The sequence below is a fragment of the Chiloscyllium punctatum genome, chromosome 1, assembly GCF_047496795.1.
Source record: "Chiloscyllium punctatum isolate Juve2018m chromosome 1, sChiPun1.3, whole genome shotgun sequence".
Taxonomy (NCBI): Eukaryota; Metazoa; Chordata; class Chondrichthyes; order Orectolobiformes; family Hemiscylliidae; genus Chiloscyllium; species Chiloscyllium punctatum.
This window is the reverse complement of record NC_092739.1, coordinates 28,009,267-28,029,733: the sequence shown is the minus strand read 5'-3', so window position 1 is coordinate 28,029,733 and position 20,467 is coordinate 28,009,267. Positions and strand designations below refer to the sequence as shown.

The 20,467-nt window shown below is 40.2% G+C and overlaps 1 long non-coding RNA gene across 1 annotated transcript in view; it reads left to right on the top strand.

The window, feature by feature from the left end:
* Window positions 1-19,934, top strand: part of LOC140482163 (uncharacterized) — a 77,658-nt gene extending 57,724 nt beyond the window's left edge. The window contains exon 3 of the long non-coding RNA XR_011961677.1: window positions 19,533-19,934. This is a non-coding gene — a long non-coding RNA (uncharacterized lncRNA). The remainder of the gene's footprint in view (window positions 1-19,532) is intronic.
* Window positions 19,935-20,467: the final 533 nt, after the last annotated feature.

The window sequence follows — 20,467 nt, the reverse complement described above, 5'->3', positions numbered from 1 at the left end:
TCTATATTTGTAAATATGTGTTTTCTTTCCTTCCTCATCCATGTGTACAAATGTGTATCTACTGCAAACAGAACAATGAAGGCACAGAGACTAATTTCAGGTGCATTCTGAATGTTTTGCAACATTTCATGATCCAAGGTGAAGTGAACAGCTCGTGCACCATTTGTAGGCTATGTGGTAACGGCACGCAAAATCCGAAAAGCTCCAAAATGAGAATTTTTTTTGTTTTTATTTCACTAACAAGGTTGTTTGGCGTGCAAACAGTTAACCCAACTCCACACCCACTCAATGCATGTCACTTAAATGTGACATGGGTGGGCGTGGCCCAGCACTGGCAGGCCTCAATTCTGTTTCAAAGCCGGTTACTCACAGTGAAGCTGCTTTTCGGTTAGAGTTTTAAAAATTTCACCGTTGAACTGTCACTTATTTTGAAATTCAAAAAATTCTGAATTCTGAAAACCAGCTGGTCCCAAGCATTTTGGATAAAGGATTGTGTATCTGTATTTGATAAATTGGCAACTTAGGTCAATCATTGCTACAACACCATAGCCATTAGGGAGATTGATTCATAATGGGGCATAAAATTGTCAACAGTGTTTGGGGAAGGATTTGGACTGCACGCAGTAGATTAACACTGAAGGATCACAGTCAGTTGGAAAGCGATGGCCTTGTGGTGTTACCGCTGGACTGTTAATCCAGAGACCAAAGTAACGTTCTCGGGGCCTAGGTTCAAATCGCACCAAGGCAGATGATAAAACTTGAATTTTATTTTTAAAATCTGGAATGAAGGTCTGATGATAACGACAATGAAATCATTATGAATTGTTGGACAACTCATTGGTTCACTACTTCCTTTAAGGAAGGAAACTGCCATCATTACTTGATCTGGCCTACAGTTGACTTCCAATTCTCAACTGCTCGATAGGAAATTAGAGTTGGTCAATAAATGCTGGCTCAGCTAGAGACACTTCATCCCATCAATGAATAACAAAACAACGTGCAGTACCCAAAGGCATGTTTGAACTTTAGTGGAAGGGTATTTCTGAAATACTGTTGCCCTTTGAAGGACCTCATATCACTTGAATTTGAAGCCTCAGTCTCTCGCAGAATGAAACAAATCTCCCATCCCACTCCATGTAGAACTATGAGACATAGTAGAAAGTGAGGACTGCAGATGCTGGAGATTAGAGTCAAGAGTGTGGGGCTGAAAAGCACAGCATGTCAGGCAGCGCCCTTGAATGCTGCCTGACCGGCTGAGCTTTTCCAGCACCACTCTTATAACTATGAGACATAGCTGTTTGCTGGATGCACATGCAGGGTATCTGCTGTGTAAGCTGCTGGCACATGGTATTGATGTATCCCTGATGCCACACTGTACCTTGCAACATCTTCATCCCATTGATTATTGCTGTCAACCATGAAAAACTGCCTGCCTTTGTGTCAATGCTAAAAGGCAAGTTGATACAGGAAGTCTGTCAGCCTTTGAAGCAAAGCTGAGGGGCAACAGCCAAAGAAGGAGGCATGGCAGGGATGCGTTGAGTTCAAAGTAGATGCAAAGTGAGTGAATACTTAGAAAGCAAGCAAACAGCCCTGAAAGGCACCCTTGTCCTATCTGTGAGCTGGGAGCCTGGGTCCTTGCAGCTGTATTGTAATGAAAGGTAATTGTGCACTCCAAAGTGCAGCATTAAGGTGCTGAAGTGCATTGTAAGTGGATCAGCGATGGGTAATGATGATGCTACGAGGCTGGTACATGTCAGATGCCAATGTTTGTTGTTGCAGATGTATGCAATGACTACACGTGGAGTGTGCCCAATGATACTGCTGTCTTGTTTCCAAGATGGAGGTCCAGTGGAGAATTGGAAATTGGAATCACTTGGGAACCACTCTGATTTTCATATTGGGAATTCTCAGTATTTGGTTGCTGTCCAGTGATTGGGATAATTTTGGAAACTGCACATTCATAAAGTGAGATTGGGTAATAATGGAAGTATTGATGAGTAATAATCGATATTAATGGGCCTCTCTCCACTCACGAGTGAGATTCTCATCTCAATGTCCAGGACTTGAAAAATGTGACATGTTGATTTTACTGACTAGGGGTTCGCTTGACATCTCATAGAATTTTCCCAAATTTCTTGGAATAGCCCTTGTTGTTCAAGGGCTGCAAAGATCCACCCTTATTGTGGGAGTAGAACAGAAATTACTTTGAATCTGTATAAAATTCAAACTTGCATCCTGGAGCCAATGTCACACTAAGTGCTAGATTTGCTTATTAATCTGTTGAACCTAGATTTTTTTAAACAATTGAATTTTTGCCAAGATTTAAAACCCACTAGTTTTCAAGACTTACTCTAATTATTAAAATTATTTATAAGACTACATCTTTAAAAGCACAGAAGATGATGAAAGGAAAATTTTCCTTATTGTATTTTCCTTCACAGAACAGACATATCATTCAATCTAATGCTGGATTTTTCTGTTAAGTCCACTCCCCATTCAGGAGACTAGACAGCAACACACCGCACGTGAGACCCTGCTCCCATTCGCACCCCAACCCTGTCCGACACTGACCCCCGCCCACCCCAAACCCGTCTGACACCACCTCCCTGCCTGCCTCCCCAACCCTGTCCAACACTGCCCTCCTGCCCGCCCCCCAACCCTGTCCCACATCGCCCACCATCCACCCCCCCAAAACCCGCCCGACATCGCCCTCCCACGCACCCACCCACAATAATGTCCAACACTGCCCCCAACTACGTCTGACACCACCCCCAGCTCTGTCCAACACCACCCCCAGAAAAGTCAGGCAATGCCCCCAACCCCGTCTGACACCTCATCCCTGCCTGCTCCCCACCCACATCCGACAACGCCCCCCATCCACCCCCAATCCCATCCGCCACCACCTTCCCTGCCCACCCCAACCCCATCCAATAATGCCCCCAATCCTGTCTGACACCGCAGCCCGCCCGCGCTCCAATCCCATCTGACACTGCCCACACCTGACTTCTAAACCCATCTGACACCGCTCCCCCGTCCGCCCCAACAACGTCCAACACTGCTCCCAACCCCGTCTGACACCCCACCCCCACCCGTACTCAACCACCTCTGTCACCGCCTGTCCACCCGCCCTCCCCAACTCCGTCTGACACCGCCTCCTGCCTGCTCCCAACCAGGTCAACACCCCATCCTGCCCAACCCCCAACCATGTCTGACACTGACCCCCACCCAACCCCAACCTCTTTCAACACCACCCTACCTGCCCGCCCCCCAACTCCATCCAATATCTCCCCCAATCCCATCCGAACACCAGCCCCCTGCCTGCCCCCCCCAAACCCGTCCAACACTGCCCCCAACTTTATCCAACACCACTCCTCCACCCGCCCTCCCCACCCTGTCCACCCCCAACCCCTCTCCGGTGCAGCCGGACTGGACACCAACAACAAGTTTGCTGCTGCGCCTTTTGGGGGGTGAGTCTCCAAATAGCACACATACACACACACACAACTTCTTACTGCAACTTTTTGACAAGTTCCACCTCTGCCCTGTGCAGGACAATGCTGGAGAGATTATCTGGGGAAGGGGATTTAGGGTACATGCCTATGTAGGACTCCAGGGGAAGTGTGCTGGGGACAGAAAGAGGGCGGGAGGTCAGTCATTTGAAGATGGTGCTTGGGCTCCCATCAATGTCCAGAACTGTTCTTGGCAGCATTTCAGTAAGCCGAGTTCACTTTTAATCACAGTAAACAAAAGATGTGATCAGTGTTGGAATCATATCTTTGATGTAATGTTTCCATGGGGACTTCGAGATCTCCTTCTGATAATCCGATATTCAGATAATCGATATTCAATTCGGATAATCGAGGTTTCTCTGTTTACCCAAATTCTTTTGAATTTCAACTACTACAAGTTTAGTTTTGTCAAAGAACAAATTCTGTTTTTCTTTGGCAACTCTTGCAGCTGAAGCAAATCATTTCACACATTCCTACCTTAAATTCCATCTTCTAACTTCTTGCCCTTTCACTTAACTTACTCTATCCCTGAGCAGCTTCTTCAGCCTCGGTTTTCACTCCCAGATTGGGACTTCTGAGCTGAAACCATTCCCAACCCTGGGAAAGTTGTGCCAGAATTTCAGATTTTCATTCAGAGAGCTAGTGCAACCACAATGGGATGAAGGGCCTCATTCTGCATCATAACAATTCTGTGAAGTTCAACTAATGAGTGATCAACAATTAGGATTCAAACTGTGTGCTCAATCGCAACTGTCAAAAGTGCCCATACCACTGCACCTTCTTTAGCATCTAATTTCACCTTTGGTGAAAATAATCCCTGGAACGTGCAGCCTTATGATAACCTTTATATCAGCTTATGCACTTGGCAAAGTTGTTGCAACAGTCGATATAAGATTGCTATGCATAAGGTTCTTAGTCAAATTCCACCATTCTACAAGTAATTTCTTGTGGTTGGCGAAAGAAATTTTGTATATATAACAAATGCCCATTCTATTTTCAACAGCATTAATGACAGTAAGCATTTTTACTCTATATAGCTAAGTCTCCATACTGAGCCTACCTTCTCTGAGTTAACAGCAATATGGCTATAACCACTGGTGAATGCATGTAACACAATATCGAGTCCTTGATGGAAAAATGTCCATAGAGCATTTAGCAATTATTTTTCCCTTGAACAGCTCATCCTTGGGGACAGTTATTGTATAAATAATTGCAGATATGTCTTATTGGGCCCCAATGTTTTCTTGTAAAAAGGGACAGATAACTTTTTTTCCTTATGAAAAGCCATAAACATTCTTTCCTTGATATACTTTGTTGTCAAAAAGTACTTCCAGTGGGAATTGAATGTATGATCCACATCAAGCTCACAGAGCTGTTCTCATAACCAGTAAGTTAACATATCAAATCTGCAAAAGCTTCTTTGCTCTGAGCTTCTGATAACCAAATTGGAGAAGTCAGTAATTCATAAAGAACATGAGTGCAATAACTTGCCAGGCTGTAGTACAAAAAAAAACACTTTTTGAATTGATATTCTATTAGTTAGCTTCATTCATCGTCGTTCTGTCAGATTCACAATTTGCAATACGGTTAAAAGTTCTTGGCAGGTTAAAGATTGCTTTATATTCTGGCTAGGGTAAATGATTCATTGCAGCAATTAATTTATTGCCACTCAGATGCAATCAGAAACTGAATATTTTGCTTTCATGACTTTTTTTTGCAGATTTTTGATCATCAAGGACTAAGTTTTGAATATGCAGTAAAGTAAAAGATTTGCAAGATTATTTTGTGGATTGTTGTTTTTGCCCCAAGGGTTTTCCAATTGTGTAATGACAACCTTTGAAACTGTCTTAATTGATTTAGGTCAACATTTTCTGTCATGTTGACATTAACAGCAATCAGATTGAAGTTTAACTACAAGTCTAGCATTTATTGCTTTACAGAAGAAAAGAAATACACTCATTTCTGTCATAAAATTACAGAAAATCTAAACTCCTAGCAGCACTTTCAAACAAGTCTTCAATTTAAGTGCACAGCAGGTGGCCATTGGACTGCTGTTAAGACCAGAGAGCCATTTTGAAGCTGGATTTTATTCGCAAATGGACACTGAGCTCTATATGGTAATCCTACTGATCTGAAGCTAGGATTCCAAACATCTCTTTAAAGATTTCTGCTTAGGTTGCTCACACTTCATCCATTGGTATCTCAAAATTGCAATTAGAATCTTATATATTGAAGTTTTGACCTGTTGAAACACTTGGGGATTCCAACCATCTTTCTCAAGAATGTACTAAAGATATGATTTGGAGATGCCGGTGTTGGACAGGGATGTACAAAGTTAAAAATCACACAACGCCAGGTTATATTCCAACAGGTTTAATTGGAAGCACACTAGCTTTCGGAGCATTGCTCCTTCATCAGGTGGTAGTGGAGGGCTCAACCCTAACACACAGAATTTATAATAAAAATTTACAGTGTCATGTAACTGAAATTATACATTGAAAAATTGATTGTCTGTTAAGCCTTTCATCTGTTAGAATACCGTGATAGTTTCACTTCTTTCATGTGTAAATCACAAAACCTTTTTTTAAAAAGTTGCATTCTTGGGTTAGCTGTTAACTAGACAATATGTTGAAGGTGTTGGCCCCCTGTGTTCTCTGTCTATGCCATGATGTTTAGATTGATTCTAATCTAAAAAGTGAGATAACCGAGTTCTACATGAATGCATGCAGTTTTTGAGCAAAGTACAATGTAACCCTACAAGTACAAATTCACACCACAAACTATATGTGTGCATGTGGGTCTTTGTCTGTCTGTGTGTGTGTCTGGCTGGGTTGGGGGTTGTGAGTGTGAGAAAGTGTGTGTGTGTGTGTGTGTGTAGTGAGTGTAGAGTGTCTTAAGTCTGTGAGGGGGTGCATGTGTGAGTGTGGGAGTGTGTGTGTCTGTAAGGGTGTGTGTGAGTGTCTGTATGCGCGTCTGCGTATATTTCTGGGTTGGGGGTTGTGAGTGTGAGAAAGTGTATGTGTGTATGTATAATTTCAGTTACATCACACTGTAAATCTTTGCTATAAATTCTGTGTGATAGGGTTGAGCCCTCCACTACCACCTGATGAAGGAGCGACGCTCCGAAAGCTACTGTGCTTCCAATTAAACCTGTTGGATTATAACCTGGTGTTGTGTGATTTTTAACTTTGTACTAAAGATAGTATCAGTCGGAGTGACAGCAAAAATTGTGGTGTCCCTATTGCAGACTACAGTCACCCAGTTTATGGAGAATATTGGTGTTAAAGTCGATATCTATGTGCAAAGTGTTTTAGAAATTACTTCCTTCTCTCTCCTCTTCAATAATTTTCATTTGACCTTTTTTTCCCAACAGGCAAATATTTCTTTCCCCATAACTTATTCCTGTCTTCCCCTGAAAGAAGTTATTGGTTGATGAGATAGGAGCTCTGCATAAACTGACTACAGTAGATTTTCTCCATGTGTGCAATTGCTGTGGTGGTGGACATTGTTTTGGAGCTAAGGGAAGCAAAATAGCACAGTATGGAGTTTTGGTCAGGATGGTCACATGTGCACATTACGATCAGTCAGAAGTATGGGGGAGCAAGCAGATTGTGATGCCAACCAATGTATCATGCAGACTTAATGTCTGTGAGGCCTTTCTGGAGCTCAATATTATAGATGATTACAGATGATTTTCACGATTAACTTCACAGAGCTAAACATTCACCGAACAGCAGGAAGAAATACGCCTCTCATCCCACTAACATTGCTATTTATCAACTAATTACAAGTTAGTTCTTTTTTGATTTTTACTGGTTCTTGCTTAAATTCTAAAACAATTTGGTGCCTTTCATAGTGCCTGCAAGTTGCTGAAGGATCCAACATTGACTTCAAAGTGCCTGCAATAATACATTGCTTACAGACATAGTTGCATTATTAGACATTTCAGTGGAATAAAGCATGATGATATTGATTTCTGTATGAGTAAATGAAGCCAACTGTAATGAAGGTGTGTGATTTATTTATATATATAGCCACTTTCTTTAGAGATTGCATTTGAAACTAGTGGCATATGGGTGTTGGCATACTTTTGTGAAGGAGTTTAAAAAGTCGTCAGATCATGTTTTCCCACCGATCATGCTGTGGAACCTGGGACAACACTAAAATGTCACGGGAGGGAAATAAATAAAACATAGGTGGCATAGGTGACAATGCACTGCATATAAAATCTCATGTTTACATAACAAGTATGTAGTACATCTCTTTGTTTTAGCACCTACAAATATAACAGCCTCCATGATGTTTAACTTCATGTACATACAGGATATATGATGGATTGGCCTCTGTGGTATCTCTGTGGCCTGTTACATCACTGTCAAGGTTCTGCTGACACCACTGCCCCCTTAGTCAAATATTCCTGCACATTCCATGGACTCTCTGTGCAAAAGTGTTGCTTCTAAGTGAAATGGTCAGCAATGTATGGGCAGTGAGGTTTACAGCACACAGATGGCCAATGCATCAGGATGGCCATGGATTAGCGGTCTTACGATTGACCATAAGCCAGCCCCTGGACTGAAGAGGCATGATCCCCTGACTGAGACCACCCAGCTGGGCCTCTGACTGTGCCAATCCCCTAGGTAGGCATCAGAGGCTGCCCTTGACATACTGCACTGTGACTCCATGACACCCCATGCCCTCATGGACTTTAGTGAGGACTACTCCCATTGGACTTTGAGACCTGGCTGCCTAATTCCTGCGCATGCAGTGTGTTTGCTGTCTAGGTTGCTGGTACATGGTGCCAGTGTGAGATCGATATACTACACTAACATATAGAAAGATGACTGCCTTTTAACTGAGGACTACTGACCAGCAAAGCAAGACGTGTTTGTGTGATTGTGTTAATTAGAAAGACAAAGTAATGCAAGGTAGTGATGAATGTAGGCTGGCTCTAAGCGATCAAGTAGGCTGTCCTGAGATGCAACCTGATTTAGTCCCTGCCACTGCATGTAAAGTGTTCTTGCTACAACCTTTCTATACTAGTTCCTGGTGCTCCCTGAAACAGAGATCTCACCTTACAATGGCAGGAGGAAGAAGAGACAGAGAGGATGCAAATGAGGCAGCCCCTTTTATGTCTGGGTATCCATGAGAAATTGTCTTGAGTAAGGAAAGTCTCAAATACTTATTCTCCAATAGTCCTACACCTTAACCTCCCTTGCCCATTGAGGATCAGATCATCAATTTGGTAACAACACTCAAATAAAACCACTCGCAAAATTGTATTTTGCCATTTGTATTTTCCTGAAACTGTGCTAATCTGCAGTCACACAGGAACCTGGTGCAGACCATGAAGTATAACAAGTAGACCTTGGGCATTCCCATTTAACATACATTTTCTTTGACATATAACCAAGTGTGGCCATGCAGCAATCTTAAAATGGATTGTATGGTACATGACTGGCCTGCGTACAATAAAGAATAATTAGAAGTAACATTGCTTAGCACCCATTTTCTTATTAGCTGTCTCCTGTCTTCTTTTGTGTGCCTGACTCCTCCTATCAGGTACTGAAAGGTCACTGAGTTTCAGTGGAAAAGACTGCAGGTAGCCTCTGAGTATCACTTTCAGTAGCTGCAAGGCTACAAGCTGCAGGCTACACCATCTGGACATGGATGGCAGTAGTTTGGGCTGACTGGCAATATCAAGGCTACTGGAAGACTAGCAAGGATGGTGGAAGCCAGCATTTCAATCAAGAGGAATTGGATTAACACGTATTGTGATGGTCACACTCAAATTTTGGAACCTACACAATTCAGTACCAAGAATGTCTATCCAATTTTCCATTTGATACTTCCTTAACTTGAGTCACAGGGACTGACCGTCATAAGCCAGCATTTATATATCATTGTTAAATCTAGCTCCATTTTTATGATGAATTGCAGACTACAAAACAATAGACTAAAATGCTGTTTTAGGTATTCAAGGAGTTGTTCACAGTACTCTTAATGCATGGGACTGATTCTCAGTTCCCTGTACTGTAATCCAAATTACAGGGTGCCTGTCTCTTTTTCAAATGTGAAGTACTGGAGATTTCCATGTTATCATCTCTATTTTGAAGTGCAATAATACAGATATTGTTAGTTTAGGGTTATTGTTTTAATAATTAAATATCTTAAAGGTAAAGCAAAGAGGAGGTTACTTGTTATCTGCAGTTTCACACACACACATTCCTACAGAGATAGACAAACATAGATCAGTAGTCTTATAAACCTTCAGAGGCCTATTTAGTTTGTTTACAGTAAACAAGAGCATCTCCACCAGGCCAATGTTTGGCTGCCCTTGAAAACCACTTTCAAACTCTTTCAGGTGTTGTACACAGTCAAGATAAAACTGTCTAATCCTGCAGCGGTCTCTCGAAAAGATCAAATAATTTCTTCATATATTATTTTCTGAAGATACCTAGCATATTCCCAGCATCAAAAACAAAGCATGTTACTGCACTATTTGTTGGCAAACCTGAATATTTATTTCTATTTCTACATATATGAAGCAACGTAGAGATAATGATATTGAACAGAACTGAGTAAAATAATTGGTGGTTTAACTTAAATTGAACTTGATTTTGAAACAAAACTAGAAAATCTCAAACACAATTTATTTTTCAGATTGAGATTCAGAAATTAGTGAAAACTTTCCTCTGCACAGGCCACCAGTAATCTATTCTAATTAGCTCATGTTCACTTTAAATGTTTGGATAGAATAATGCCAGGTATAAAAATGCTATTGACTATCCTAGATTCAGGTGCATTTCTATCTGGCAAAATAAAGTTTAAAACACAGAGCGATCTTTACAAAACATGATATGTACATACAGGATATTTAAATATCTGTACTTTGCAAATTCCGCAAAAGCAAACTTCATTACTTAAACTATCTGTTTTGGGGGCAGAGCTGCAGAAAGCTATAGTTCATTGGCAGCACTTTCACCCACAAATCAGAAAGTTCAGGACTCAAGCTTCATTCCAGAGATTTGAGCATTTAATCTTGACTAATAATTCAATACAGCACTGAGAGGACGTTGCACTGTTGGCAATACCATCTTTCAAATGAAATGTTAAATCCAGATGGTGTCTGCTTTCTTAAATGGACATAGACAGTCTATGCCACTATCCAATAGATAGAGCAGTTTTTCAATTGACCTGATTAATGATTATCCTTTACACTACAGGATGCAAAAAAGGTTATTGAGTCATTTGCATTATTGCTGTTTGCTAGACTGTACTGTGTGCAAATTGGCTACTTTTTTCCCTGACCTTTCAATTTCCAAAATGTTCCTTATTGTCCTGAGGTCATGACAGGCATTTTGTAGTGAGAAGTCATCAGAATTTTGCCAATTCTCTCATCAAATCTTGATGTTTTTCTTTCAGAAGAATTGTGATAACTTAAAATGTTCTAACCAAACTGTGAATTTTATCATTGACTTTGATAAAGCAGGGATAACAGATGCCGCAAAGAAAGACTTTCTGTTCTAAATTATCTCATCCTGTAACAGCAAAAACGGGTATTCATATAGTGCCTTTTGTCATGTATAACTTCGCAGGAGTGTAATCAGACACAATTAAGATTGGAGATCAAAAATGGATGCAAAGAGATCTGTTTTAAGGAGCATCTTGAAGCAGATGGAGGAGCAGAGAGACAGGAAATTTCAGAGGCTGGGTGTTGAAGTCTGGGGTGCACAAGAATGTAGAGTTAGAGTAAAACAGATCGCATAAACTAGTCAAGCTAGAATAAGTCACAGGACTAGAATGAAATGAGGCCAATGAGTGGATCTGAAAACATGAGGAGAGAAGATTGGGTTGTAAATCAGAACTGTGTATAGCTGGGTTTTTTTCAGTTATACAATTAATAAGCCTCTCTTAGCTTTTCTCTTCATTGCAGTGCTGTTCAAAAAATAAAGAGGAAGAGCAAGCATTAATTTAGCACACTTTGCTATTTCCTGAAGCCTGCACTGTAGATTCTCATCTGTCCATGATTAAAATTAAAGGGAAAAGTAGAAACTGTGATGGCCTTTTTTTATCCTGTCTTTGTCTATATTCCTCTGGTCCTAAAATGACATGTTACAGTTCCTGAGGGGAGTGGGAGCAATAAAATTGCTGTTCACAACCAGCACTTGTCGAGGAAATGTAGCCCATCAACTTTGTAATCCTGAGCTAAAACTGCAGGCTTTTCCTAATGATCTGTTTATCAATGTCAAGTCGTTCTGTAAATCCAGAAACAACCAGCCAATGATTTCTGCATAATTAGACTGACATGTATGGTTGGTTACCTATAATTACATTGCTGAATTAAAATTCAAAATTAATTCTATTTGCAAACTGAAAGAACAGGAGCCTGAACATTTGAACCATTATTTTTGCTGAGTTATACAGTTCACAAAAAAAGGGCTTGCATATGACACAATTGCAACACTTATCACATGTGATCTTATTCTGACTATCTCTTAAATGACTAAACGTGGCTCTTAAATATAGATATTCCATTTAAAGTCTTTCTGCCAAAGAACAACGAGGGTCTGTTCAGTTATAAAACCCTCTCATTGCCTCAAATATATGTAAATATAATTTTGTATAAGTAAGAAATTCCTTTGGGGTATTTTTATAACTGCAGGGAATACCAAATTCCAATGTTTGTTTGTTATGCATGTGCAAAGACTGTACAGAAATGCTTTAGTAACTGTATATGCTTATAAAGGTTTTTTAATGAATAAAGTATATTTTTGCAAAAACACATTTGACTAAAATATTTCAGATGACATTTTGTATAAAAAGCTGCATTATAGGTAATATTTGTGTGTTCAAAGTAATTATTCAACACCTATATCTCATTGTCACTATCTCTATTGTAACTAATGGATACTAGGGCAAAGCAACTATATGACAAAGTAATTTGAACCAGTATATGTTGAAAGATCTTGGTTTAGTTATACAGGAGGCCTTTAATGTATGTGATTTTTATCCTATTTTACATCAGGTGTATTATGAGAAGAATGGACAGTTCTCCAGAAAGAAATTCATTAGTTACAACTATTTCCCTCAATTGATTTGCTTTCCTTCACTAATTAAGCAAGAAACAGTCAATTTTCCTAAACTAGCCTTTCTTTTACAGTTCATTGCCTCAAAGGATAATCCTCAGGTGTCACATCAAAAGAAATTTAAAAGAAAATCGCATCAAAATCTATCTTGCCCTCAAAAATCACATGATCTTCAGTGCAGCCTTTTACACGGATTTGGGCTGCAATATTATTCTCACTACATTTTTGCTTGTTGTCAGATATTCTTAACTTCATTAACCTCTGGGAAGATGATAATAGGCCTGTACTCATTGGAGTTTAGAATAATGAGAGGCAACCTTATTGAAATATGTAAGATTCTAAGGGAACTTGGCAAGTTAGATGTGGAAAGGTTTTTCCCATTATGGGAGAGTTTAATACCAATGGGCATAATCTCAGAATAAAGGAGCACCCATTTAAGATGGGGACCCCCTGTTGTACTGTGGCAGAAAGATCTTAAATGGAACATCTATATTTTAGAGCCAAAGATGAGGAGGAATTTCTTCTCTGAAAGGGTCATAACGACTTAGATTTTTAATCATTATGGGAATCAAGTGTTGTAAGGAAATGACACAAAAGTGGATTTGCAGATTGTCAGATCAGCCATGATTTCATTGAAATGACATAGCAGACTTAATGAACTGAATGGCCTACATTTGCTCCTATGTCTTAGACCAAAACAAAACAGAGTCATATCTAAGGCTTATTTGGCTTGATGTTCTGAACAGAAAATGGAACTTGAACACAATGTAGGAGCAAATTACTGCAGAAGCTGGAATCAATACTGAAAACAAAAAATGTTGGAGATCACAACTGGTGAGGCAGCATCCATGGAGAGAAAGCAAGCTAATGTTTCGAGTCTAGATGACTCGGTCGTTAGAAGTGTGGAGAGAGCAGCATTTATGCAATTGGTAAAGGATGGCATGTTTGGGGAGAAAGGATGCTGATAGTTCAGATTAAGTAATTGGAATGTAAGAATGTCAGAACAATGGTATATCTAACTGCTAGACTGGAACGAACAGACAGTCCCACTGGACATGGGGATGGGGAGAGGGCATGGTGGCAGAGCATGTAACAAGTAACGGTGCTGCCTCCACACTTTATGTTAGTTCTGATGAAGAGTCATCTAGACTTGAAACATTAGCTTGCTCTCGCTCCATGGATGCTGCCTGACCTGCTGTGACCTCCAGCATTTTTTGTTTTTAGCATGGACTTTGAACATTTAGTTTGTGCATGTAATATTTTTCTATAAAGTGCTTTATGATCATGTTCCAATTTACCATGGAGACTGATTTATTTTGGTTTTCAAGTTTGAAGTTTGTATCACTAAACTGATTTAAACTAGGGCTCAATTTATCTTGTTTCCCATAATCTCAGCTATATGTAAGATCAATGGACAGAGAGGAATATTGCAAAGCCAATCTTCAGATAAACTTGCTAAAACTAACTATTCATAAGAGTTCTCTAGATTTTTGAACTTTAGAAATATTCAGCAAAGCTTTTTTAATTGAAGTTTTTAAAACATATTGAAAGCCATGAGGACACATGTTCAAGGTGAGAGGGGAAAGTTTAAGGGAGATGTGTGCAGGAAGTTTTTCACATAGAGAGTGGTAGGATCCTGGAACACACTGTCAGAAGAGGTGGTGGAAGCAGGCACGTTGGTGACATTTAGGAGGCATCTGGATGGTTACAGGAATAGGGAGGGATACAGACTGAATAAAGGCAGAATGTTTGTTTTTTAGTTTAGTTTGGGCATGATAGTCGACATAGGCTTGGAGAGTCTGCTCCTGTGCTGTACTTCTCTTATTAGATTAGATTACTTACAGTGTGGAAACAGGCCCTTCGGCCCAACAAGTCCACACCGCCCGCCGAAGCGCAACCCACCCATACCCCTACATCTACCCCTTACCTAACACTACGGGCAATTTAGCATGGCCAATTCACCTGACCTGCACATCTTTGGACTGTGGGAGGAAACCGGAGCACCCGGAGGAAACCCACGCAGACACGGGGAGAACGTGCAAACTCTACACAGAGAGTCGCCTGAGGCGGGAATTGAACCCAGGTCTCTGGCGCTGTGAGGCAGCAGTGCTAACCACTGTGCCACCGTGCCACCCGTATTCAGTCTGTATCCCTCCCTATTCCTGTAACCATCCAGATGCCTCCTAAATGTCACCAACGTGCCTGCTTCCACCACCTCTTCTGACAGTGTGTTCCAGGCTCCTACCACTCTCTATGTTCCTTGTTCTTCTTTTGTGAATCTGAGGGCCTCAGTATCCAATTATTGCCGGGCTTACAACTTAAATCAGCTGCAGAGGGTGGATGAAATTTATTTTGTAAGTATTATAGATTTTTAGAGTATGCAATGACTTGTCATATTAACAGTTTGAGGCAGAAATCATTCAATTTTATCATAGAAATATGGATATATACTTGAAGTTCAGTAAGGTTATCAGGCTTGGGTGATATATTTAAGACCTGGTATAATTCAGATTGCTTTGGCGAAGACCTAGTACAAACTGAATGGACTGAAAGATCTCTTCTACTATAGCCAGCAAGTTTGTTAAGTGTAACAAATATTATGCAAAAAACAGATATCTGAAGTTTTCTCATTTTACTTCAAACACATTGTAAATATACCTTTACCAAAACTAATTTGGGGAACAATAAATTTAATTTGACATACTGGTATTAGACTAGATGAAGAGCTATTAATCATTGCATAATTAAATCATTCTTGAATTAAGATAGCAGTGAGGTCTTGCAATAGATACTGCTCTTAAATATAATCCATTTCTTCCCAAGCATGAGGTCATGATTTGCATTGTTTCATTGCAGATGTTATGTATAATTTTCAACATTTGCAACAAGGGAAAAAGCAACCCAGCAAATTAGCAAATCCATTTTTAGAACATAGAATATAGAACAATACAACACAGTACAGGCCCTTTGGCTCATGATGTTATGCCAAGCATTTATCTTAATCTAAGATCAAACTAACCTACACCCTTCAATTTACCGCCGGCCTCGTACTTGTCCAGCAGTCACTTAAACATCCCTAATGTCTCTAGCTCTACCACCACAGCTGGCAATGCATTCTATGCACCCACCACTCTCTGCATGAAGAACCTACCTCTGAATCTTCCCTACGTCTTCCTCCAATCACCTTAAAATTATGACCCCTTGTGACAGACATTTCTGCCCTGGGGAAAAGTCCCTGGCTATCTACTCTAGCTATGCCTCTCATTACCTTATACACCTCTATCAAGTCACCTCTCTTTCTTCTTCTCTCCAGTGTGAAAAGCCCTCAACCTCTCTTCATAAGATGTGCCCGCCGATCCAGCCAGCATCCTGGTAAATTACCTCTGCACCCTCTCTAAAACATCTACACCTACATTTTATAAATATGTCCAAATGCTTTGAATATTTGTCACAACGACCTCTACAATTTTTACATATGTCACTGAATTAAACTCCCTTCTCAACTTTGTCAATAAAGGTCCCTTGTATAACGCTGCTGAAAGATTGTCCAGGACTATTCCAGCCCCCTGGTAGTAGTTTGGTAAGTTGGGCAACCAGGAAACTGAAATAAAAAAGAATTGGGTGGGCTCCCAATGTGTTTCTGCCCCCTCGCATATTGCCCTGAGGTGGTGAGTGGTGAGGATCACAATGAGAACATTATACATCCAACAGCAACAAGCAGATGGTTATGGTAACTGTTGGAGCAATTAGTGAGCATTTCTTGAAAGGATTTTGCCAAACATGCAGTGGACCCCCACATTATCTGCAGCACCAGAGGTGAGGGCAAAGTGGAAGGTGTGGCTTTAAGGTTGAAGCCCCACGTTGATAGTTCTGAGGCCATTGGCCAGTTAAGCCTGTGAAATGATGTTGTACTGCTTCAACTGGATCCAAGTAGTACTGGGCAGGTGGAATCGGCTGCCAGTAGCATCACCTTTATAGCACTTTCATCTTATGGTACCTTTGATTGCTCCATTCAGACTAGCCGCACCCAGCCTTCACACTGGGATCACTGGTATTGTTTAGTTAGGGAAACTCTGAGTGGGCCTCTCACTTCTGCAGGCCTGCCCCCAGCCCTTGGCTGGCAAACAACTGAAAAACAGACTGTCCTCTAAAACTGAGCAGCCAGGCGTCCTGGTGAAATGCATGGGATAGGGATCAGGAACTGACCTCAGCTTCCGGTTCTTGAAAGTTACAGCACAATTCAGCCCATTGTTGCTATTCGTGACCAAAGCAATTTCGTGAAAATGACCACATTTGGGGCACTACATTCAGACAAACATAAATAACACTGTCACATCAACTGAAAAACATTACATCTTAAGCTCCTGTTTGAAATTATGTTTTTATTATGTTTATTTAATCCTGAAATCAAACAAAAAATATTAGAACGGACTTTCTTTCACTTCGCCATCTTTCTCCAATGCCTCCCCCGCACCCCCCCCATTCCCCACTACACCAGCTGCTGTTTTCTTTCAAGAATTCTCTACTCCCAGTGTGAAACCATAGTTCAGATGAACCATCTGAGACAAATGATCTGTCTTCCAACTATATGGCAACTGTTTATTAAATGGCTCCCAGTAGAGTGAACACTTGGTATTGACTATAAGGTAATATAAGGAACCATGCAACACAATCAGGACAAGCATGAGAATGAAACATCTTTAATCTGAAATCACAGCTGTCAGATTTTTATTAGAAAAACATGAAAGTAGAAGTCAGAGTTCAGAATGAATGCGTCCCAAAAGCCAGTTTTCCCATACTCGGTAACTTTCATACTCAGATTTTATAGAGAAAAAGAACCTTGTCTATCAATCAAAATAATTATTGTAAAATTCATAAACATTAAATGAATATAAATGATTATCCTCTACAGTATGGTCACTTAAGAATAAGCATCCTAGTATAACATCTAACTATAATACATATACCATATATTAGAATCACATTCATGAAAGGCCTCATTTCATTTTCTGGATGTTTGTAAAATTTCTTTAGTACAAATAGATGAGAGGCAAAATAATATCTATATTTGCAGAATTAGAAGAAGCTACTGTCTAGATTAGAAGTCTGAGACCATGATGAATTATATTGATCTGTTTAATACTGAAGAGCATTTAGCTTTACTAAGATATTATACACAAATGTACACTCTTTTTCCTCTGGGCCCATCTTAAACAAACATGTTTCCTAGGTTGTAGTGCCCTATTTGCCCTTAATATTGCATTCTCAGTAAATTTTACAGCGTTATGGATTAGATACTCAACAGTAATGGAACATCCTTTATTATACAGACATCATATTCATTTTATTCACACAACTGATATCCCCAGAAGCATCTCTCAAGGATGCCAGTATCTATGAAAAGCAACAAAACCATAATCCTAGTGTGCTTGTTTGAAACAAGATCTGCTTTATGTGGGAATTGCTTATTCTGTTGTTCCCATTTAATATAATTTCACTTCTTTTTAATTAAGTGCATCTAAATTTTTTGCACTTTTAGCATTTTTTTCTTTCATAGGATATGGTCATCACTCTAAGCGCATCAATGACGAAGCACTAATTGCCTATTCTTAATTGTCTCTGAGAAAGTCGTGAGCTGGCTTAATTCGTATTGTGTAAGTGCTGCTATGAGGGAGGCAGTTCTGGAATCTTTGGTGAATGTGTGCATCAAATTGGCTGAAGACTGTCTTCTCAGATGGTGGAAACCTCAGGAGCAGGCAGAACCGAATTATTCACTTGACAGTTCTGGCTGAAGGTGATCCTCAATTTTATTCAACACATAATTGTTTAAATTACAAGTATTATTAACAATGTATTATTGTTTAAATGCAACTGAACAGTTTGGAACTCTCTTGTAGCAGGTCACTGTGGACCTGTGATCACAGTCCATTCATTAAGAAAAAGCAAAATACTGCAGAATCAGAAACAAAGACAAAGTACAGGAAAAGCCCAGCAATTGGCAAGATCATTGAAGAGAGAGAAACAAGAGTTAACATGGAGCACAATATGACTCATCTTCAGAACAATTTATTAGAGTTGATTATTGCAGAGTATTACAATGAGTTAACAACAGGTAATTTAAATAAATTTACCCGTTTGGAATTTATGATATTGCACTTATATATTTGTATGTACATATACACACACAAACAATGAAGATTGTATAGGAACACTTTCTCACTATTGTCCTCAGTGCTGTGCAGAACGTCCAGATACTACAAAGAATCACAATTCTTCTGATAAATAACAGTCATGATTTGGAGGTGTAGGTGTTGGACTGGGGTAGACAAAGGTAAAAATCACACAATGCCAGATTATAGTCCAACTGGTTTATTTAGAACCACTAGCTTTCGGAGCACTGCTACTTCATCAGGTGGTTGTGGAGTTAAATAACAGCTTATTGTCTCCATACTGTGGCCAGATGACCCATGACTTCCAATATTGTTGCAGAAATATTGATATTTTTCATGAGCATGGAGAAAAACACAAAGTGTGCAAGCCAAGTGTAAACCTCGCTAAACTCTGCAATTTTCAAACTGCAGAGCTGGGACAGGCAGTGTTCATGCAGCCAGGCTTTGGACGATAAACTTCCTATCAAAATCGGACAGGCCTGGAACTACCTGTCCAGGGACATAATGGCTACCTGCTTGGGGAGAAGAAGAGGCACACAGCTCAGTGGGAGGCTACAGACACAACATGACAAGGACAGCACTTGATAGCTGAAAGTTCAAACATTGTTCTGCCACGTCCAAGTATAGAAAATATTCACTTCATTAGGTCTTCCTGCCCAAATCTGAGGCTAGTGTTGGACACAGTCCACATCTTGAAGAAGGGTACAAAGATGATATAAGAGGTAGACTGAAACCCCCAGCTCACTCTGCTTTTTCACCTTCTTCAGTGGCATCTCCAGAGAGCTCCTTCAACTGGCAATGAGCTGCACTGCATCCCCTGCTCCTTGTACCTCATGGGGAGCATCATCAGACTGACCAGACCCAGAGAGACCACCTTCGTAAGATGACCCAAACACCAGAACCAGCCCTAGATGAGAGGAGATATACAAATTGATGACTGAGATCCTGAAACATCATCCAACCCTCAAAGACTGAGGAACGGCCTGTCCCAGCTTTATTGAATGGGTATGAGCAGTCTTTTCAGACAAACAGCTCAAATACAGCAGTAGGATCCTGTGGATAGAACTGCTTATCACAAATAGCTAGTGTAGATTTGTGACTTAGATATTTGAGGTTGTTTACTGAAGAGTTTTGTGAAGAGATTAATGGAGTTTAATTAAATTACAATACCAGAGTCTGATAAATATTGTTTTATCTTGATAAAATATTCAATAAAGCTGTGTTGAACATTGCCCTGACTCTTGTCCACTTACTCTGTCTCCCTGAACCTGAGGTAAAAAGGATTACTACAAACTGGTCAAAGAGTACTTTGCTCCACCTTTCATTTTACAACAATACATAATATTTATTATTTAACATATTCATACGGTGGGAGAAATCTTCTGAGCTCCTGAATGATGTTGGCCATGCTGAGAAAGTTATAGAAATCAGGCAAGATGTCTCATGAGAATGTTTCAACTTTGAGAGCAAAATGCCTCAGTTTCCAACCAAGCGTTGAAGAGAGAGACAAGATTCTCATTAGTGAGTGGTGACAGATTTATTTGCATGCATTAACACACAATAACATCTTAATATTACTTAATTTAGCCTCATTTATACTCAGTTTTCCATCCTCCCTCCTGCAGATCGGATCTAAAGAATAACAATTCCCAACATGAGACTCCTTTTCACGGCTTGTTCCTCCGCACCTTGACCTTAAGTA